The following is a 20,703-nucleotide window of genomic DNA, read 5'->3' as shown; positions in this document are numbered from 1 at the left end:
ACAAAATTAAAAATTCAATATTTAGTAGACTTACAAAATATTTCATATAAATATATGTACATATGTGTATATGTGTACATGTATGTATATATATTAATTTGAGGTCAGAAAGAAACTGGATTTATTCATTCAAAATATAATACATGGCTTATTTATGCATATCCATGCTATCTATAAGTAAATAAATTGTTTTAAATCCTATTATGAAGAGATGCTAAATTCTTTTTGGCTTCACTTATTTTCAGCCAATAAAAATAATATATTGTGTGCACATGTGTGTGTGATATTTCCCAAGTAGGGTGGAGTTAAATTCATTCGAAGAAGTATTTGAAGAATTCACAACATAATACAGTGTTTCACCACACTGAGTATGTCACGTACTCAAAGAGGATCTTTCAGGTTATTTATAACCATATTATTGATAAACTTTATGTGCAGAGTAAATGATAAAAAAGAAAGTACAGTCCTAGACATTTGCAAGGCCCTCCTTAAGATTTCTATGAGATAGAATAGTGCCTTGGAATATTGTTTTAATTACAAGGCAATTGTGTCTTTCATCAGCAAGAACTTACAAAAATGTTCTAGCTGTTACATTATTAATGCTGCCACTGGATGTGCTAAATTGTATCCTAGTGATTTAGAATTTCTGGACCTCCCAAATTTGTTAACATCCTACTTTATTTGAGGAGGTGTTAGTTGTGGAAACACCTAATCTGCTAGACTGAAGAGCAAATGGCTACAATCAGATTATTTTGTTTTTTTGATGGATGGAGAGATATCCCAGGAAATATTCTGATGATTTGGGTCCAGCCATGTTTGCCTATTTTATTATTTAATAAGTACTTTGAGAATATTTAAATGAAAATTTAATAAAAATGTTTTTTCTTGGAAATAATGAAACCATGAGTTTTTATTTTTCATTCTTTTATTACAAAACTAATTTCTTAACAACCATTTTATACCAAGCAACTGAATAGGTAAGGAGTACTCAGTGTTCTACCAACAGACTAGCCTTCTACGTTTGTAATGTTAACTTAAAGAATTGCATACATAAGATTTTAAACAAGCAAAAGGAATTGCTACCAATAATCTTTAATACATCCAAGGCTATCAGATTACTATGACTCCAGACTCAAAGCTCCCCTTACCTTATTTTAGAAATGGAGGAGTATTATATACATCAGTACAACATGGTATTTCACTTATCATGATATATTTACCTGGATTTTGAATTATAGTTTAAAAACTTTAAGAATAATATTTATCTCAATAACAGCTGTTTCTCAACTTACATTCACATTTGAACCTCATCGTCTCAATAACAGCTCTGTGCCATGTCCTATTTAAGGAAAAGGAAACTAACACTATTAAAAGAAGAGTGAGAGTGGTCCTCCTAAGATTCAGCTTCTTATAAATGTTATAGCCAAAACATGAAATGGAGTCCACTAGTCCTTGATCCTGGATTTTTTTAATATAGCATAAAGAGAAATTTCTATTAATAGCCATAAAACTTAAAATCTATTCTTGTTTGATTAATCATGTTATGTTTAATTGTATAGACCATGGTTTCTTAAGCTATACAATAGTTGTATTTATATATCTAGAAATATTGTTACATGAGATTAAATTTTTGAACCACTTAAATCTAGGTATATACGTTTGTGTGATTAAACTTTTGAATAAAATAGGCTTGTATTACTGAAGGTAGAAAAGTGTTGAATGTGTATACCATAATTAAACTTACTCAACTGCATCATCTTCACTTACCCATTAAGTATTATTTATCTAACTCCAGTAGCTTGGCATAGATGCCACAAAGTGTTTTATTCATGTAGTAAATATCCCACTGTATATATTCATTTTTGTGGTTTATAAATGCAGTGAATTTTCTCCTTTGTTTTTTCTTTGAGGGAGTTTTCTGTTTGAGGCAGACCCCAATTACAGGTATCAAAATTACTATTTTTCCCAAGAGTGGATGGACTGGTCAGTTTTGCTTCTTTCTTGGGTCTTAGCCTGCTTTGTATTTGTGCCAAACAGTTAAACCCTATTTAATCTGTAATGACAGCTACCCTCTCTCTCAACAATGTCTGGTGTTCTTGAAGAAATGTAGAGTCTATTGTGGAGAATTGAGGGTGGAATAATGAATTCAAGTGGCCTGGCACTATAATATACTTTGCAGTATACTTGGGTAAGTTATTCAGGTCTCCTTCTTCCTCTTCCTTTTCCTCTTCCTCTCCTTCCCCTTCTGAGACAGGAGGGAAAAGGGCAGGACACAACTGCTAGATAAATGAAGAAGGGGCACAGCTGCTAAGATGCAATGAAAACCGGCTGGGGCCTGCTGAACCCAAGGGGGCTTCAAGAATAGAGGATACTTTTCATTGACCTTTAGTTCATTATACCTTCATTATTATACTAAAAATCACTCCCCCTTATGCCATGACAGATTTGGGGTAGACCATAAAAGGCAAAAAAGTGAGCAGAGGCCCAAATCCTGGGAATCTCCACCCTTCCCTGAAATAGCAAAAATATTCCTCCCACTTGTTACCATATGAAATTACGCAGCCCATAAAAACCAACAACACCATGTCCTAGGGCCACTCTCACTTTCTGAGACAGTCAGCATTCTGCCTATGGAATGTGTGTCTCTCTGAATAAACTTGTTTTCATTTTCCTTTGACTTGCTCTTGAACTCTTTCCTGCATAAAACCAAGGACCCTCACTTGGCAGCCCACCTCAGGGAATCACACAGGTCTCTGGCCATGATATCTCCCTCTCTTGTAACACTTTCCCTTCCCCTGCCTTCTCCTCCCCCTCCCCAGCCCTCCTCTTTCCTCTTCCTCTTTTTCTTCTTCTCCTCCTCTTCTCTTCCCCTTCTCTCCTCTTCCTTTCTCCTCTCCCTCCTCCTCCTCTTCCTCCTCCTTCTTCTTCTCCCCCAAAATTCCAGACCACAGGATAAGTTAAAAACTGCTGTAAACAGATTGAATGGGGTCTGTTGATGTTTTGAAAGGACCATGAACTCTGATTCTTATTGATTGCCTCTTGTCCATTCTCCTTTTCTCTCCTACAACTCCCTTTCTTCCTTTGCCACCTCTATTATTTTGTCTCCTTTGTTACCCAGTATCTTTTGTATTTGGATGTTGTTGTCATCCAAACAGAAAGGGATTGAAGAGATGACTTTCACAAATCACTATCAGTCCTAAGATACTGTGACACATGTCAGAAAATGTGTGAGATGAGTAACTGTCAAGTAAAAAGAAGAGTATCTTTTTATATATTGTGTTTTGAAGACACACTAATTTATTTTTAAGGTCTCTTTGTTGATATTTATTGTTACTAAAGCCTCATGTTGTTCTTATCTCGAAAAGCATCTATAAGATCACTATAAATGATTCATGTGTACTAAGATAAGAGAAATTATTTAGTAAAATTTGATGCCAATCCTTGTAGGTTTGGATTTTGCAGGGATTGTTGGAGGTCAAGTGCCTTTTCTCTACACATCACTTTTATTTTTACCACTTCTAACCAATATTTACATATGTTGTCCTTATGGTACATGTATGTTTATTTATGTGAAAAGTTTTAGATCTAACTAAGTGATACTGAAGAAGCAGCATGCATATATTTTTCATCTTATGGAAGTCAGCTATAAGTGAATTAAAAGTCAGAGAAAGCACAGATGAAGAGAAAGAGAATGAAACAGTAAGTATAAACTAGGAATTTAAATAGTTCATGCTACTTGCCATTCTGCTCAATGAGTAGACGCCTTCTAATGAAGGTGATATAGTAAAAGTTAACCTGCTATTTCTTCAGACAGTTTCAATACCCAATTTCCACTATTAGCAGCAAACTGAGTAGTGTCTGAAGATAATTTATCTTCTTCTTACTTCTTGGCCCTCAAATACAAGCAAGTCAACTGCCTCATTCAGTGTTCAAATCAAAAAATAGTAAGGAAAAAGTGGCTGTGTCAATTTATTTAAGAATTAATACTGAAATGACCAAATGGATGTCTTGCAAAGATCTCCAAAAGTTATTTTCACTTAAAGAGATTCTGCCTTATGTTGTCTATAGATATTAACGTCCACTAAAATGCAACCCCATTTATTCCTTAATGTCCCTGATGTCTTTATTGATTTTGTTGGTTTTGCTTTGGTTTTTTTTTAGACTATAAGTCATTTGAAACAGAGCCTATATTTTCTTTAACTTTATTAGTTCTACAAAACAATAGTATCATGAACACATTTTGTTCTCAACAAAAATTTATAGATTAACTTTTTAAATGAGTGGATAGTGTTATCAGTGGATTCAAATATTTATCTTGCAAGCTGTTGTGAGGACACATAATATTTTATTTTTTCATAGAAAAATATGAGGGATAAAAATGGAAAATCGAAGTGAATTTTTTTTTTTTTTTCTATTCTTTTTGCGGTATGCGGGCCTCTCACTGTTGTGGCCTCTCCCGTTGCGGAGCACAGGCTCCGGATGCGCAGGCCCAGCGGCCGTGGCTCACGGGCCCAGCCGCTCCGCGGCATATGGGATCCTCCCAGACCGGGGCACGAACCCGTATCCCCTGCATCGGCAGGCGGACTCTCAACCACTGCGCCACCAGGGAGGCCCCGAAGTGAATTTTATGTATATATTGCAGTTGCATATATTATAACATATAGAAATACTATAACTTATTATTATATGGAAAACATATAGAATATGTATTTCTTGTAGTTAAAATAGTCTAAGTACATATTTAGTGTGGGTATCTATAGCATACAAATCATGTTTCCCTGACTCCACAACTTGGATTATAGGAATATCAACTCTATTGTCTGGGTCAAATAAAAAGTGACTTTCTTGTCAGTGTCTCCCAAATTCTACCTTGTTTCCTCACTCAGCTCCTTGGCTTTCATTTTTGGAACTTCCTGTATAGAGGGCCACAAGCTGGGGAATAGACTACTGGAAACTGAGAGGGGGTTCTAAGACCAATATTATGTAAGAGGATACTAAGCCTGGCAGTACTGCTTCTCCAGTTGTACACCAGCTGTCACCACCCAAACCTCTAAGCAACAAGACCACTGCCATGGTTATCAACGCAGTGTTCCTTGATTAATAATGCTTCTCTCATGTGAATACAACATCTTATCAATAGTAAGCCTGAAATGAATAAATAAATATTTTTAGTTATGAATGCAGATAATATATCAAAAACATTTGGGAAATAACTTTAAAATTAAACTTTTATAGGTAAAAACACATCATTTCTCTAATATTTTCTAATATTATTTTAAAATCCAAATTTTGTCATTCTACTGCTGAAGCTAATATAATAACTTTTGTTACAATTGTCCAATGAACATTTCAAATATACCAGATTCTTATAAAAAGTAAAACTCATTCTCACCACACAATATTAAAATGTTAATATTGCACACATTTTGATACAATCTTAAAATTAATCCAGCATCTGCACTCCTTGTTTTGTCCTTTGCTCTGTCTTCACTGAAAAGTTGCTTTTCCTTCTCTCCATAACTCATTCATCCTCATGAGTTTGTATTCCACCTGCCTCTTCAGGATCCTTATTGGGTAAGAAAGATAACAGCAGGCCTGAAATCCATAAATTCTCCTGTGGATGCTAGTGGATAGAAATGCTTAATGTTGAAAGACTGAAAGGAGAATTTCTGGTAGAAACTTATAAGCTGATTCTACAATTTATACAGAAGGGAACAGGATCTAAAATGGTCAAACTAATTTTGAAAAAAAAAAGAATAGAATTAAGGACTCACACTATCTGCTTTCAAGACTCACTGAATAGCTACAATAACCAAGAGACTGTGGTATTAAAAAATATAGACTCAAAGATTACTGGAAAATATTAGGGTATCAAGAAATAGATGCACATATGTATGGTCAATTGATTTTTAAGTAAGGCGAAAATACAACTCAATGAAGAAATAAATAGTGCTGGAAAAAATGGTGCTGGAACAAATGATGCTGAAACAATTAGATATCTATATTAAAGAAATAAAAAATCTTGATCTACACCTCATATCATAATGAATATCTCAAAATGGATCTCAGATCTAAATATAAAATTAAAAACTATAAAACTTTAAGAAGAAATGTTTATGACTTTGGATTAGGCAAAAATTTTTTAGCTTTTTTGGGGAGATGGATCTGTTCTATACATCTTTCTATATATCTCATGTTTCATGTAAGTAATTACTGTTTACAGGTTGAATTGTATAATATGTAAATTATACTTCAATTAAAAATAAATGTCAGATTGGAACCAAGATGACAGAGTAGAAGGACATGCTCTCACTCCCTCTTGCGAGAACACCAAAATCACAACTAGTTGCTGGACAGTCATTGACAGGAAGACACTGGAACTCACCAAAAATGATACCCCACAACCAAAGACAAAGGAGAGGTCACAATGAGAGAGTAGGAGGGGTGCAATCACAGTAAAATCAAATCCCATAACTGCTGGGTGGGTGACTCACAGACTGGAGAACACTTAGACCACAGAAGTCCACCCACTGGAGTGAAGGTTCTGAACTCCACATCAGGCTTCCAAACCTGGGGGTCCGGGAATGGGAGGAGGAATTCCTAGAGAATCAGACTTTGAAGGCTACTGGGATTTGATTGCAGGAATTTGATAGAACTGGGGGAAACAGAGACTCCACTCTTAGAGGGCACACACAAAGCAGTGTGTGCATCAGGACCCAGGGGAAGGAGCAGTGACCCCAGGGAAGAATGAACCAGATCTACCTGCGAATGTTGGAAGGTCTCCTGCAGAGGTGGGGGTGGCTGTGGCTCACCGTGGGGACAAGGACACTGGGAGCAGAAGTTCTGGGAAGTACTCCTTGGCGTGAACCCTCCCAGAGTCCGCCATTGACCCCACCAAAGAACCCAGGTAGGCTCCAGTGTTGGGTTGCCTCAGGCCAAACAACCAACAGGGAGGGAACCCAGCCCCATCCATCAGCAGTCAAATGGTTTAAAGTTTTACTGAGCTCTGCCCATCTGAGCAACAGTCAGCTCTACCCACCACCAGTCCCTCCCATCAGGAAACTTGCATAAGCCTCTTAGATAGCCTCATCCACCAGAGGGCAGACAGCAGAAGCAAGAAGAACTACAGTCCTGCAGCCTGTGGAACAAAAACCACATTCACAGAAAGATAGACAAGATGAAAAGGCAGAGGGCTATGTACAAGATGAAGGAACAAGGTAAAACCCCAGGAAAACAACTAAAAGAAGTGGAGACAGGCAACCTTCCACAAAAAGAATTCAGAATAATGATAGTGAAAATGATCCAGGACCTTGGAAAAAGAATGGAGTCAAACTTCGAGAAGATGTAAGAAATGTTTAATAAAGACCTAGAGGAATTAAAGAACAAAGAAACAGAGATGAACATTACAATAACTGAAAGGAAAACTACACTAGGAGGAATCAATAGCAGAATAACTGAGGCAGAAGATCGGATAAGTGACCTGGAAGACAGAATCGTGGAATTCACTGCTGTGGAACAGAATAAAGAAAAAAGAATGAAAAGAAATAAAGACAGCCTAAGAGACCTCTGGGACAACATTAAGTGCAACAACATTCTCATTATAGGTGTCCCAGAAGGAGGAGAGAGAGAAAAAGGACCAGAGAAAATATTTGAAGAGATTATAATTGAAAACTTCCTTAACATGGGAGAGGAAATAGCCACCCAACTCCAGGAAGGGCAGAGAGTGCCATACAGGATAAACACAAAGAGAAACATGCGGAGACACATAGTAATCAAACTGGTAAAAATTAAAGGCAAAGAAAAATTATTAAAAACAGCAAGGGAAAAATGACAAGTAACATACAAGGGAACTCCCATAAGCTTAACAGCTGATTCCTCAGCAGAAACTCTACAAGCCAGAAAGGAGTGGCATGATATACTTAAAGAGATGAAAGAGAAGAACCTGCAACCAAGATTACTCTATGCAGCAAGGGTCTCATTCAGATTTGATGGAGAAATCAAAAGTTTTACAGACAAGCAAAAGCTAAGAGAATTCAGCACCACCACACCAACTCTACAGCAAATGCTAAAGAAATTTCTCTAAGTGGAAAAGACAAGAGAAGAAAAGCTCCTACAAAAACAAACCCAAAACAATTAAAAAAATGGTCATAGGAACATACATATCGATAATTACCCTAAACATGAATGGATTAAATGCTCCAACCAAAAGACACAGGCTTCCTGAATGGATACAAAAACAAGACCCATATATATGCTGTCTACAAGAGACCCACTTCAGACCCAGGGACACATACAGACTGAAAGTGAGGGGATAGGAAAAGATATTCCATGTAAAGGGAAATCAAAAGAAAGCTGGAGTAGCAATACACATATCAGATAAAATAGACTTTAAAATAATGTTACAAGAGACAAGGAAGGACACAACATAATCATCAGGGGATCAATCCAAGAAGAAGATATAACAATTATAAATATATATGCACACAACATAGGAGCACCTCAATACATAAGGCAACTGCTAACAGCTATAAGAGAAAATCAACAGTAACACAAAAATAGTGGGGGATTTTAACACCTCACTTACAGAAATGGACAGATCATCCAAAATGAAAACAAATAAAGAAACAGATGCTTTAAATGACACAATAGACCAGATAGCTTTAATTGATATTTATAGGACATTACATCCAAAAACAGCAGATTACACTTTCTTCTCAAGTGCGCATGGAACATTCTCCAGGATAGATCACACCTTGGGTCACAAATCAAGCCTCAGTAAATTTAAGAAAATTGAAATCATATCAAGCATGCTACTGACCACAGTGCTATGAGATTAGAAATGAATTACAGAGAAAAAAACGTAAAAAACACAAACACATGGAGGCTAAACAATACATTACTCAATAACCAAGAGATCAGTGAAGAAATCAAAGAGGAAATAAAAAAATACCTAGAGGCAAATGACAATGAAAACACGATGATCAAAATCTATGGGATGCAGCAAAAGTAGTTCTAAGAGGGAGGTTTATAGCTATACAAGCCTACATTAAGAAACAAGAAAAATCTCAAATAAAAAATCTAAACTTACACCTAAATGAACTAGAAAAGAAGAACAAACAAAACCCAAAGTTAGCAGAAGGAAAGAAATCATAAAGATGAGATCAGAAATAAATGAACTAGAAACAAAGAAAACAAAAGCAAAGATCAATAAAACTAAAAGCTAGTTCTTTGAGAAGATAAACAAAATTGATAAACCATTAGCCAGACTCATCAAGAAAAAGAGTCTGAGGACTCAAATCAATAAGATTAGAAATGAAAAAGGAGTAGTTACAAAAGACACCACAGAAATACAAAGCATCCTAAGAGACTACTACAAACAACTCTATGCCAATAAAATGGACAACCTGGAAGAAATGGACATATTTTTAGAAAGTTATAAACTTCCAAGACTGAACCAGGAAGAAATAGAAAATATGAACAGACCAATCATAAGTAATGAAATTGAAATTGTGATTAAAAATCTTCCAACAGGACTTCCCTGGTGGCACAGTGGTTAAGAATCCATTTGCCAATGCAGGGGACATGGGATCAACCCCTGGTCTGGGAAGATCCTACATGCCCATGGAGCAACTGGGCTAGTGAGCCATAACCACTGAGCCTGTGCTCTAGAGCCCGTGCTCTGCAACAAGGGAAGATACAACAATGAGAAGCCCCCACACTGCAATGAAGAGTAGCCCCCACTTGCTGCAACTAGAGAAAGCCCATGTGCAGCAACGAAGACCCAACAGAGACAAAAATGAAAAAAACAAAATTAAATAATAAAAAAAATTAACCCCATTTCAAAAAAAAATTTAAAAAAAGAAAAGCTTCCATCAAACAAAATTCCAGGACCAGCTGGCTTCACAGTTGAATTCTATCAAACATTTAGAGAAGAGCTAACACTCATCCTTCTCAAACTCTTCCAAAAAATTGCAGAGGAAGGAACACTCCCAAACTCATTCTACGAGGCCACTATCACCCTGATACCAAAACCAGACAAACATACTACAAAAAAAGAAAATTGCAAACCAATATCACTAATGAATATAGATGCAAAAATCCTCAACAAAATACTCGTAAACAGAATCCAACAACACATTAAAAGGATCATACACCATGTTCAAGTGGGATTTATCCCAGGGATGGAAGGATTCTTCAATATACGCAAATCAATCAATGTGATAACACCATATTAACAAATTGAAGAAGAAAAATCATATGATCATCTCAATAGATACAGAAAAAGGTTTGACAAAATTCACCATCCATTTATGATAAAAACTCTCCAGAAAGTGGGCATAGAGGGAACCTACCTCAATATAATAAAGGCCATATACAACAAACCCACAGCAAACATCATTCTCAATGGTGAAAAACGGAAAGCATTTCCTCTAAGATCAGAAACAAGACAAGGATGTCCACTCTCACCACTCTTATTCAACATAGTTTTGGAAGTCCTAGCCACAGCAATCAGAGAAGAAAAAGAAATAAAAGAATACAAATTGGAAAAGAAGAAGTAAAACTGTCACTGCTTGCAGATGAAATGATACTATACATAGAGAGTAATAAAGATGTTACCAGAAAATTATTAGAGCTAATCAATGAATTTGGTAGAGTTGTAGGATACAAAATTAATGCACAGAAATTTCTTGCATTCTTATACACTAATGATGAAAATTCGGAAAGAGAAATTAAGGAAACACTCCCATTTACCACTGCAACAAAAAGAATAAAATACCTAGGAATAAACCTACCTAGGGAGACAAAAGCCCTGTATGCAGAAAACTATAAGACACTGATGAAAGAAATTAAAGATGATACAACAGATGGAGAGATATATCATGTTCTTGCATTGGAAGAATCAATGTTGTGAAAATGACTATACTACCCAACGCAATCTACAGATTCAATGCAATCCCTAACAAATTACCAATAGCATTTTTTTACAGAACTAAAACAAAGATCTTAAAATGTGTATGGAGACACAAAAGACCCCAAATAGCCAAAGCAGTCTTGAGGGAAAAAAACAGAGTGGGAGGAATCAGAGTCCCTCTCTTCACACTGTACTGTAAAGCTACATTAATCAAGACAATATGGTACTGGCACAAAAACAGAAGCATAGATCAATGGAACAAGATAGAAAGCCCAGAGATAAACCCACACACCTATGGTCAACTAATCTGTAACAAAGGAGGCAAGGATATACAATGAAGAAAAGACAGTCTCTTCAATAAGTGGTGCTGGGAAAACTGGACAGCTACATGTAAAAGAATGAAATTAGAACACTCCCTAACACCATGCACAAAAATAAACTCAAAATGGATTAGAGACCTAAAGGTAAGACTGGACATATAACACTCTTAGAGGAAAACATAGGTTGAACACTCTTTTACATAAATCACAGCAAGATCTTTTTTGATCCACCTCCTTGAGTAATGGAGAGAAAAACAAAAATAAATGAATGGGACCTAATGAAACTTCAAAGCTTTTGCACAGCAAAGGAAACCATAAACAAGACAAAAAGACAAACCTCAGAATGGGAGAAAATATTTGCAAATGAATCAATGGACAAAGTATTAATCTCCAAAATATATAAACAGCTCATGCAGCTCAATATTAAAAAAACAAAAAACCCAATACAAAACTGGGCAGAAGACCTAAATAGACATGTTTCCAAAGAAGACACACAGAAGGCCAAGAGGCACATGAAAAGCTGCTCAACATCACTAATTATTAGAGAAATGCAAATCAAAACTGCAATGAAGTATCACCTCACACCAGTTCGAATGTGCATCATCAGAAAATCTATAAATAACAAATGCCGGAGAGGGTGTGGAGAAAAGTGAACCCTCTTGCGCTCTTTGTGGGAGTGTAAATTGATACAGCCACTATGGAGAACAGTATGGAGGTTCCTTAAAAAACTAAAAATAGAATTACCATATGATCCAGCAATCCCACTACCCAGAGAAAACCATAATTAAAAAAGACACATGCAGCCCAGTGTTCATTGCAGCACTATTTGCAATAGCCAGGTCATGGAAGCAACCTAAATGCCCATCAACAGATGAATGGATAAAGATGACGTGGTACATATATACAATGGAATATTACTCAGCCATAAAAAGGAATGAATTGGGCCATTTGTTGAGACATGGATGGATCTAGAGACTGTCATACAGAGTGAAGTAAGTCAGAAAGAGAAAAACAAATATTGTATAGTAATGCATATATGTGGAACCTAGAAAAATGGTACAGATGAACTGTAGGGCAGAAATTGAGACACAGATGTAGAGAACAAACGTATGGACACCAATCAGAGAAAGCAGCGCTGTGGTGGGGGGGGTGTGATGAATTGGGAGATTGGGATTGACATGTATACATTGATGTGTATAAAATTGCTGACTAATAAAAACCTGCTGTATAAAAAAATTACATAAAATTCAAAACTTCAAAAATAAATAAATAAAAAATAAATCTCATATAGTTGTATTCATAATAGGAAAAAATATTTAAATACTATAAATCACCTAAATACACATAAACGTGAAAATGGGTATGAAAATGATAAAATTATAATATATATTCATTAAAAAGCATACTCTTCAACAGTAAAAATTGATGAAGTACATATATGAGAGAGTCGTAAATATGGTCCTAATGTTGATCTAATCAACCAGATTAAAAATGATGTGGACTGTTAAGAGTTTATTACTTCCCTTGGATGAGAGCTTGTTGAATTTATTATTTCCTTGCAGAAATATCATTAACAGTGTTCCTACTGAAAGAAGTGCTATGATGTACCATCAACCAGAGTTCTTGAATAAGTCCTAGAACTAAGTCGGATGTAATTAAAGTTATCTTTTGTTACAACATAAACTCGTTGTTAAAAAAAAAGTTTGAATTCCTCTTTATCATTACTCTAAAGCACAACCTCTGTTCTTGCTGATGGACAAGCTAATTATGTTGCAGGAAGAATTAAAATAAAGCAAAAGAAAATTTTAAAAGACTAAAATAAACATCTTTGAAATAAATAATTGTAAATAGTCTTTCCCTATAATTATTATTTTCAGTCATTAGTAGTTACAATGATAACATTAATATGTAAATTCTGCTAAACAGTGAATGTTTGTGTCCCTTCAAAATTCTTATGTTGAAATCCTAACCCCCAAAGTGATGGTATTCGGAAGTGGGGTCTTTGGAAGATGATTAGGTCAAAATGGTGGAGCCTTGAATGGGATTGTAACAGAGAACAAACCTGACTCCATATTGTATCTATTCCTTTAGCTCTAACCTTTGTGATCTGTTGCCTGTGTGCTTAGTCATGCTGGCTCAGCACCTTTGTATAACAATGTTGCCTATAGCCTGAAATACACATGATTGCTCATTTTCAACACTCTGCCTCTCAGGCTTGACCTTTAAAGGTATAACACTTTTCCATTCATAGAGAGAGAAAAAGTTGCAGAACAAAGATAATATTTGTCTCATTAGAGGTTTATAGGAACATCCTGACCATACCTACCTAGCTGTAAGAACAAAGGATTATCACTTCTAGGGTCTGGCTGGTACCAAGAAGTTTTCAATACCCAGCCACACCTCCTCCACTTTTAGTATAAAAGATGCTGGCGTTCTAACTCAGTAAGATGGTTCTTTGGGACACTAGTCCACCATCTTCTTGGTTTGCTGGCTTTGCAAATAAAGTTCTTATTCCTTGCCCCAACAACTTGTCTCTCAATTTATTGGCCTGTCATGCAGCAAACAGTACAAACTTGGACTTGGTAACAGGATTACTGCTCTTATAAAAGAGGCTTCAGAGGGAAACTTATCCTTTCTGCCATGTGAGTTTACAGCACAAAACCAATTCTCTGTGTACCAGAAAGTGGACTCTCACCAGACACTGAACCTGCCAGTACCTTGTTCTTGAACTTCCCAGGATCAGCCTCCAGAATCATGAGGAATACATTTCTGTTGTTTGTAAGCCACCCAGTCTATGGTATTTTGTTATAGCAGCCCACACTAAGACAAATTCTAATGTGTTAAACATATAGCACTTACACTAAATGGACCCTCTGCCATATTTACAATGGTATTTATTTCTTATCATAAATTGCTGCTTTATGGCATGTGGTAGATTGACAACTTGTTCCATAAGTTAAATATTATAAAGGACCATTCTTTCATCTATAGAGCTCCACACATAAAGGATTAATTCTAAATAAAAACAAATGAGAAATTAAAGTTAATGTAACTAGTAATTAAATAACTAGTAAAATAAATAGCAACTATTTTTTTTCTTGGACTAATACTGTTTATTCTGGACATTTTAGATAATGCAGAAGTCACAGGGTTTCTAACTGCAGCACAACAGGTAGTTCTGTGCTACTCCTGTTTCCCAGCATTCCAGCTTTACCATATGGTCAGAAGTACATCAGGGACATTTAAGCACATCCTCTAGCCATCCTTCCTGTGGAGGGCTCACCACAGCCCTTCAGGCAACAAATGACTAAGGGGCCTGCTCTTTCATGTATTCATATGCCCCCAGCACAGCAGATTTGCAATGCACAAAGCATTGTTATAAACCTAGAGAACTGGCTGCTTTCCAAATCTTCGAATTTACTCCTCAGGCTGTATCATTTATGGAAATTGAATCTTATTTATGTCTGGGAGGTGCTAGCAACTCTCTGTGGGATGTACCCATAGGAATAGCATAGGAGAGGTAGTGAGAGAGGCAGAACAATTACATATGTATGGAAAAGTATAAAGAAAGGGACAATTTTCTATGCAAATGTCAGCAATCCCTTTATTTTATCCAATACTTCACAACTAGTCAGTGTCAGATGAAGGTTTACTGATTATAAATATACTGCTATTTCCAATATACCATAATCTTTCTTATCTAAAGATATTTCTGTTAACAATTATCATTACTATTACTTGCATCAAACCCTCTCCAAACATGAGCTTTCAAAGGCCATGCTTTCCTGAGTCAATTTGACTTCAGATATTCATGTGAGTACATAAAATTGTAAGTTCTCAAGGGAAAAGGTAAGTTTTAGAAGCACGCAGAAAGTCAAGGGTCACCTGGAATTTCCAAAGTGTCTTTCTCCCCCTAAAATTGTTTACATTTATCCAGCAAAAATAGGTTATCCATTGTATCTGACATTGAAAAATACAGAGATAAAAGAAGGATATATTTTTGTTCTCAATTGTTGATATGCTTAGAGAAGAAATATAAATGAATACGGACAATAAAATCTGGCCACTTCTAAGACTGAGGTAAGCCCAGAGTGCATATAAATGGGAACTAACCTAGTTTAGAAAGATCCAGTAAACATTCTGGAGGAAATCATATCTGATTTCATCTGTCTTACCTCCATTATCAAATAAAATATAAAGTTCAACTAAAATATTCAGGGAGCTCCTTCTTTCCATCTCCACTCCCAACGTCCTAGTTCAACTCATCATTGTTTCTTATCTGAAGTCTGTAATAACCTCTTAATCAGTCTCCCTACATTCACTCTTGCATATTTGCAGTCTATCTGTTCTCCAGGCAACACCTCAAATTATGTTTTAAAATTTTATACCTGATCACGTCACACATTTGCTTAAAAGCATATAGAAAATTTTCCTCTGATCATGGAGTAAAGAACAACCTTCTATTATTTTTTATCATGGCTTATAAATCTCACATAATTATGCCCTGGTTTATATCCCTAGTCTAAGTTCATACTACTCTTTCTCCCTATTAAATTTTTTTTGAGGCTCTCAGGCTTCTGTACATTTCTCTAATGCTCAAAGTTCTAGTTTCATCTTTGCAGTATCTAGTTTCTCTCATAGTGCTTTTTCTAAAGCCTTCCCATTTTGAATTTGCTTCTCAGTTATCAAGTTTCATATTAAATACTATTTATTCTTAGATTCCTCTTTTGAACTTGCCCAAAGTGCTAAGGCACTTTGCTATACAATTTCTTGGTATTCTGTTATGTTGCCTTATTTTAATAATGCTTATTGTATTTTTATATTTATTTTATAATTATTGGTTTAATAAATGATGGCTTTTATGAAGTTGATATATATAGATATATTCCTTCTTATTGTGGATATTCTAGCAAAGTCAGCATATATTAAACCAATAATTATAAAATAAGCATAAATAATATAATATAAATACATATTATATAATAACTATTATATATAACACCTATATTTTTCTTTGCTGTGTCACCAACACTTACTATGGTGCTTCATATATTCACAGCAAATATTTATCAAGTAAATGAATGATCTGAATTCTAAAAATTGAGCTAAATTGGTGAAAAGGGAGAGAAAGGTGTTCAGGCAGAATAAAAGGCTTGTATCAATGTTTCTGAAGCTTAATACATATAGTCATCTACAGATAGATTCCAGAAGGCATATCTGAAAGCAAGATGGTAAAAATGTAGGTCTGAAGTGTTAGCAAAGGGCTCATTAATGAAGGACATTTTGTTCCATGCTAAGGAATTTGTATTTTATTCCAAAGTCAATGAAGAATTAATGACAGGTTTTATGACTTAGTTAGTTCTGTGTTTTAGATACTAAGGTACTAAGTGTATTAGAAACTAGCAAGCTTTGAGCCATTGACTATTATTAGAAACCAAAAGGCAGTGGATAGCAAAAGAAAGTAGAAAGTCCAAGATTATCCATGACCTTCTGAATTAGAATCTCTAGCTTATTTCTTCTTTCATGGATTTAAGCATTCCAAATTGATCCAATTATAAAACAATAAGTTTTATGTTTGAAATATATATATATATATAAAAACAAACTTACTTTGACCCTAAATACTCATAATCTACAGTCCAATTTATCTCCTCCAATTAATAGTCAATTTCTTGAGATGTATTCACTTATTTTAATCTTGCATTCACCTCTCAAATTATTTCAGTATGATTTCTAATTATCATTAATGAAAATGCAGCTGTCAAGATACTAACATCACCCTTGTAATGAACCCAATGAATTTTTAAAAATCCCTTATCTTACTTAATCTTCCAGGGTCTTCTGAAATTCTCAGAATCTTCACCATTGGAAATGCAAATGAAAAATATTTTGCAAAGACAATTAAGGTTGAGTCACTCTGGATGAAGCCACCCAAAGAAGCAAAAAATTTCAAGAAGCTGGGAAAGGTCAGTAGTGTCCATGGCTATATATGCCAAATAATGACTAAAAAAATTGGCTAATAATATGCCATTGTTGAACAATGCAAGTTAGAATCAGGGAAGCACTGATTATTCTAAAAAAGAAAGAAAACCATTCTCTGTGGTTATGTGAAAAATAATTTAAAGTCTTGCAAACAAGTTGTAGAAGTACAGAAGAAAAATACATTTGCATATGTTGTTTGAGCTAAACATGATATTGTGCATTAATTGTTGTCATCAGTAGAGTTTGAGGACACAATAAAACTAGCTTATATTTGATCCATTTATGCTTTAATTTTCTCCCATAAATGTGAGGTGGTTGATATTCATTTCCATAATTTCTTTATAATTCATTATTTTCAGACTCAGCAATATCACCCAAAATCTAACAATAAAAAGTTATGAATTTAACAAGTATTTTCTCTGCCAAAATTATCACTGAACACTTGAAAATGCACCATGAAAAGATCATAAATATTGTATCACTAATTTATATGAAATTAACAAATAATTGTTAAATGCCTGTCATTCAAAAGAGACTTAAGTGGTTATTTTTAGAAAAAGATATATGTAGCAAACACACTTTATCCTGGAATGCTGAAAACATTACCTTTGGGATTAAGAAACAGAGATGCCTCCTCTCACCACTTCTATTAAACCTTTTCTAGAGGCATTAGGTTTGGAAAGGATGAAATAAATCTGCCATTATTTGCAAATCTGTCATTATTTGCAAATGCCACCTTCACTTGGTCATTTAAAACTTTTCCATGGGCTTTTTAAAAAAAAAAGAAAAGAAAAAGATGTATGTGAAAATTATTTTTATGGAGTTTAAAATTTAAGGAAATAATGAGCAAAGTAAAATTAATAATATTTGTTCAATAGAATTTCAAAGGAACAAGAAGGATATTTTTACAAGAGAAATGAATAAAATAAAATGACTGGTTAGGTGTTCAAGAGTATAGATATGGGAGAATTTTCTACAGTCACTGGTGGTTTAAAAGTATGCTTTAGAACTTATACATTTATCAACATTCTGTTCTAACTTGTACTGAAACTACTGCCATCAATTGGGGATGCACACTTAAAGCAAATGGCAAAAATATAATGTATATTTTATGTAATATTTACGATTCTGGAAAGTAAGTATTATTATTACAAATAACGAAAGGGGAAAATGGAACATAAATGACTTTGCAAGATCTCTGCCCTTAAGTAACTAATCTGAGAATAGAAACCAGATTTGTCTGACTTCAAAGCTTATGTTCTCTTTCTTATACTATGATCTCTGTTTAAGACTTTCTTTTTTTTTTTTTTTTGTGGTGCACAGGCTCCAGACGCACAGGCTCAGTGGCCATGGCTCATGAGCCTAGCCACTCCACGGCATGTGGGATCTTCCTGGAAGGGGGCATGAACCCATGGCCCCTGCACCAGCAGGCGGACTCTCAACCACTGTGTCACCAGGGAAACCCAAGACTTTCTTTTCTTAATTAAAGTTACCTTTTTACTCTCATGCTTATTAAGAAAGGAACTAGAATGTCCTGAAAATTAAGACTTGGAAATCATATTGCTAAAGTCACTCAAGGTTTTATAAATATATATTTTTTATTATTTTTCATAAATATTATAAATGACATTATTTTGGGGGTTTACTCTATATGGTCTATTCAAGTACTTAAAGTTTTCATAACTAATCTAAGATTTTTCAGCATGTAGGTAATATTTTGGGAATTTGTGTTTATTTATTGGCTTATAACTCACTGACAGTAAGTCAAATTATTATCTGTTTAATTGTTCTGTCAGATTCTTCCTACTTAAGCAAATAGTGTAGACCAAATTCAAGGGAGAAGGTTTAACAAAAAATATCTGTAAACATTCTAATCCAAACTCCCTCCCACCTAATTCAATCCAAAAGTAATATATTCTATTTGGTGATCACTTCATGAATAACTAACTTTTTATCTATTCCCAGGCTAGGATCGAGATGAATACAGGAAAAGCAGAGCTTACTTAGTTTCACTCTCCCAGAAAGAGATTATTAAAATCTAGAATTTGAAAAACACATGAAGAGAACATCATCACAGGGCCTGTAAGCAACATTCTATAAGGGATTGAACCGTAATCACAGAAACTTGATCAATCTCATTCTGGATCTGGTAGGAAACAAAATGACACAGACCTTTGATACCATCATTTCTCTGAGCATTTTGCAACACTGTTTTTATTAGAACACCAGGGCCAAGGTTGTTCAATCCTTCTGCTATTTTGGATTGAAGATATAGCAGGAATATTCATGCTGTTTTTTCTTTTCTAACACACATCATGTTTGCCAAATTATGTAAAAGAAAATGTACACTGATATGTAGTGTATGTATTTTTGCATTTTGAAATCATTTTAGTAAATCGAGTAATACATGTACATTTTGATTAAAAGTATCTTATTGTTTTTTTTTTTCAGTATAAGATGCAAAACCAGATGAGCAGACCTCATTTCCCACAAAAATGTTCTGATTATATTAAAGTTCACAGGATGTTGATCTTTTTAATATTTTTATTAAAGCTAACTTTAGAGAATGATAATCTAATGATGCTTTGTATTATGTCCATTTTTGTATTGCTTTATGTTTGACAAAATGCCAATGTGAAACCCTATTGTCAGAGTATTTAATTATGAAAGTATGTAATTTTCAGGAATATAGTACATATCAGCAATTCATAATACCTTTATTAAAATACCAAGAAAAACCAGTGTTATGTTTTCATGCCCACAATAGTGAGATACATTTTTATCTGAAAACTCCATTTATTATTTCTTCTCCCTAATTTTTATGGGGTTATATCAATACATATGTAACTTTCAAAATCGTAGAATTATACTTTTAATACCTAGGATTAATTTTTCTCACTGATAACTCTTTGGTAAGTTAAGTATAGCGATAATGCCTACTTTAATCTCCATCTTTGATCTAAAATACAAGTGGAATGCATCAAATATACCAACCAAAGAAAACGGAAAAAATATTACACTTTCAATAGTTTCTCAGCTGGCAATTAAAATGTAATATTAGTTTAAATATTTTCTCTAAATACATTCCCAGGTGGGAGGCCTTTGCCCAGCATTGTGCTAATAATCTTATCCTTTTCTTGCATGCTAATATCACACTCTCACAGCTGGAAACAAAGCCATATAATCTTGCAAATAGGTCTTTGGTTTAAATCAGTTATTCAGAATCAGACAATAGAGTCAAGTAATATGATTGAAAAATAGTAAATCTCTAGCTTTCATTATCTGCTTATCTTTATAATCATTTATCTTTGCAATATTCCTTAGCTTTCCCTCTGCAAAAGTTGATATCCTGAAATAAGCCAATTCCAGAGGATCAGGGAACTATAAATTCACAAAAAGACACCCTAGCTCCTACCTACCACTTTGTTTCCCGAGAACTAAGATTTTATGTCTTTCATAGATACATAGGTACATTTCTGTATCTATGTA

This window comes from Mesoplodon mirus (genome assembly GCF_964341445.2).
Source record: "Mesoplodon mirus genome assembly, chromosome: 2".
Classification (NCBI taxonomy): Eukaryota; Metazoa; Chordata; class Mammalia; order Artiodactyla; family Ziphiidae; genus Mesoplodon; species Mesoplodon mirus.
This window is presented reverse-complemented; position numbering follows the sequence as displayed.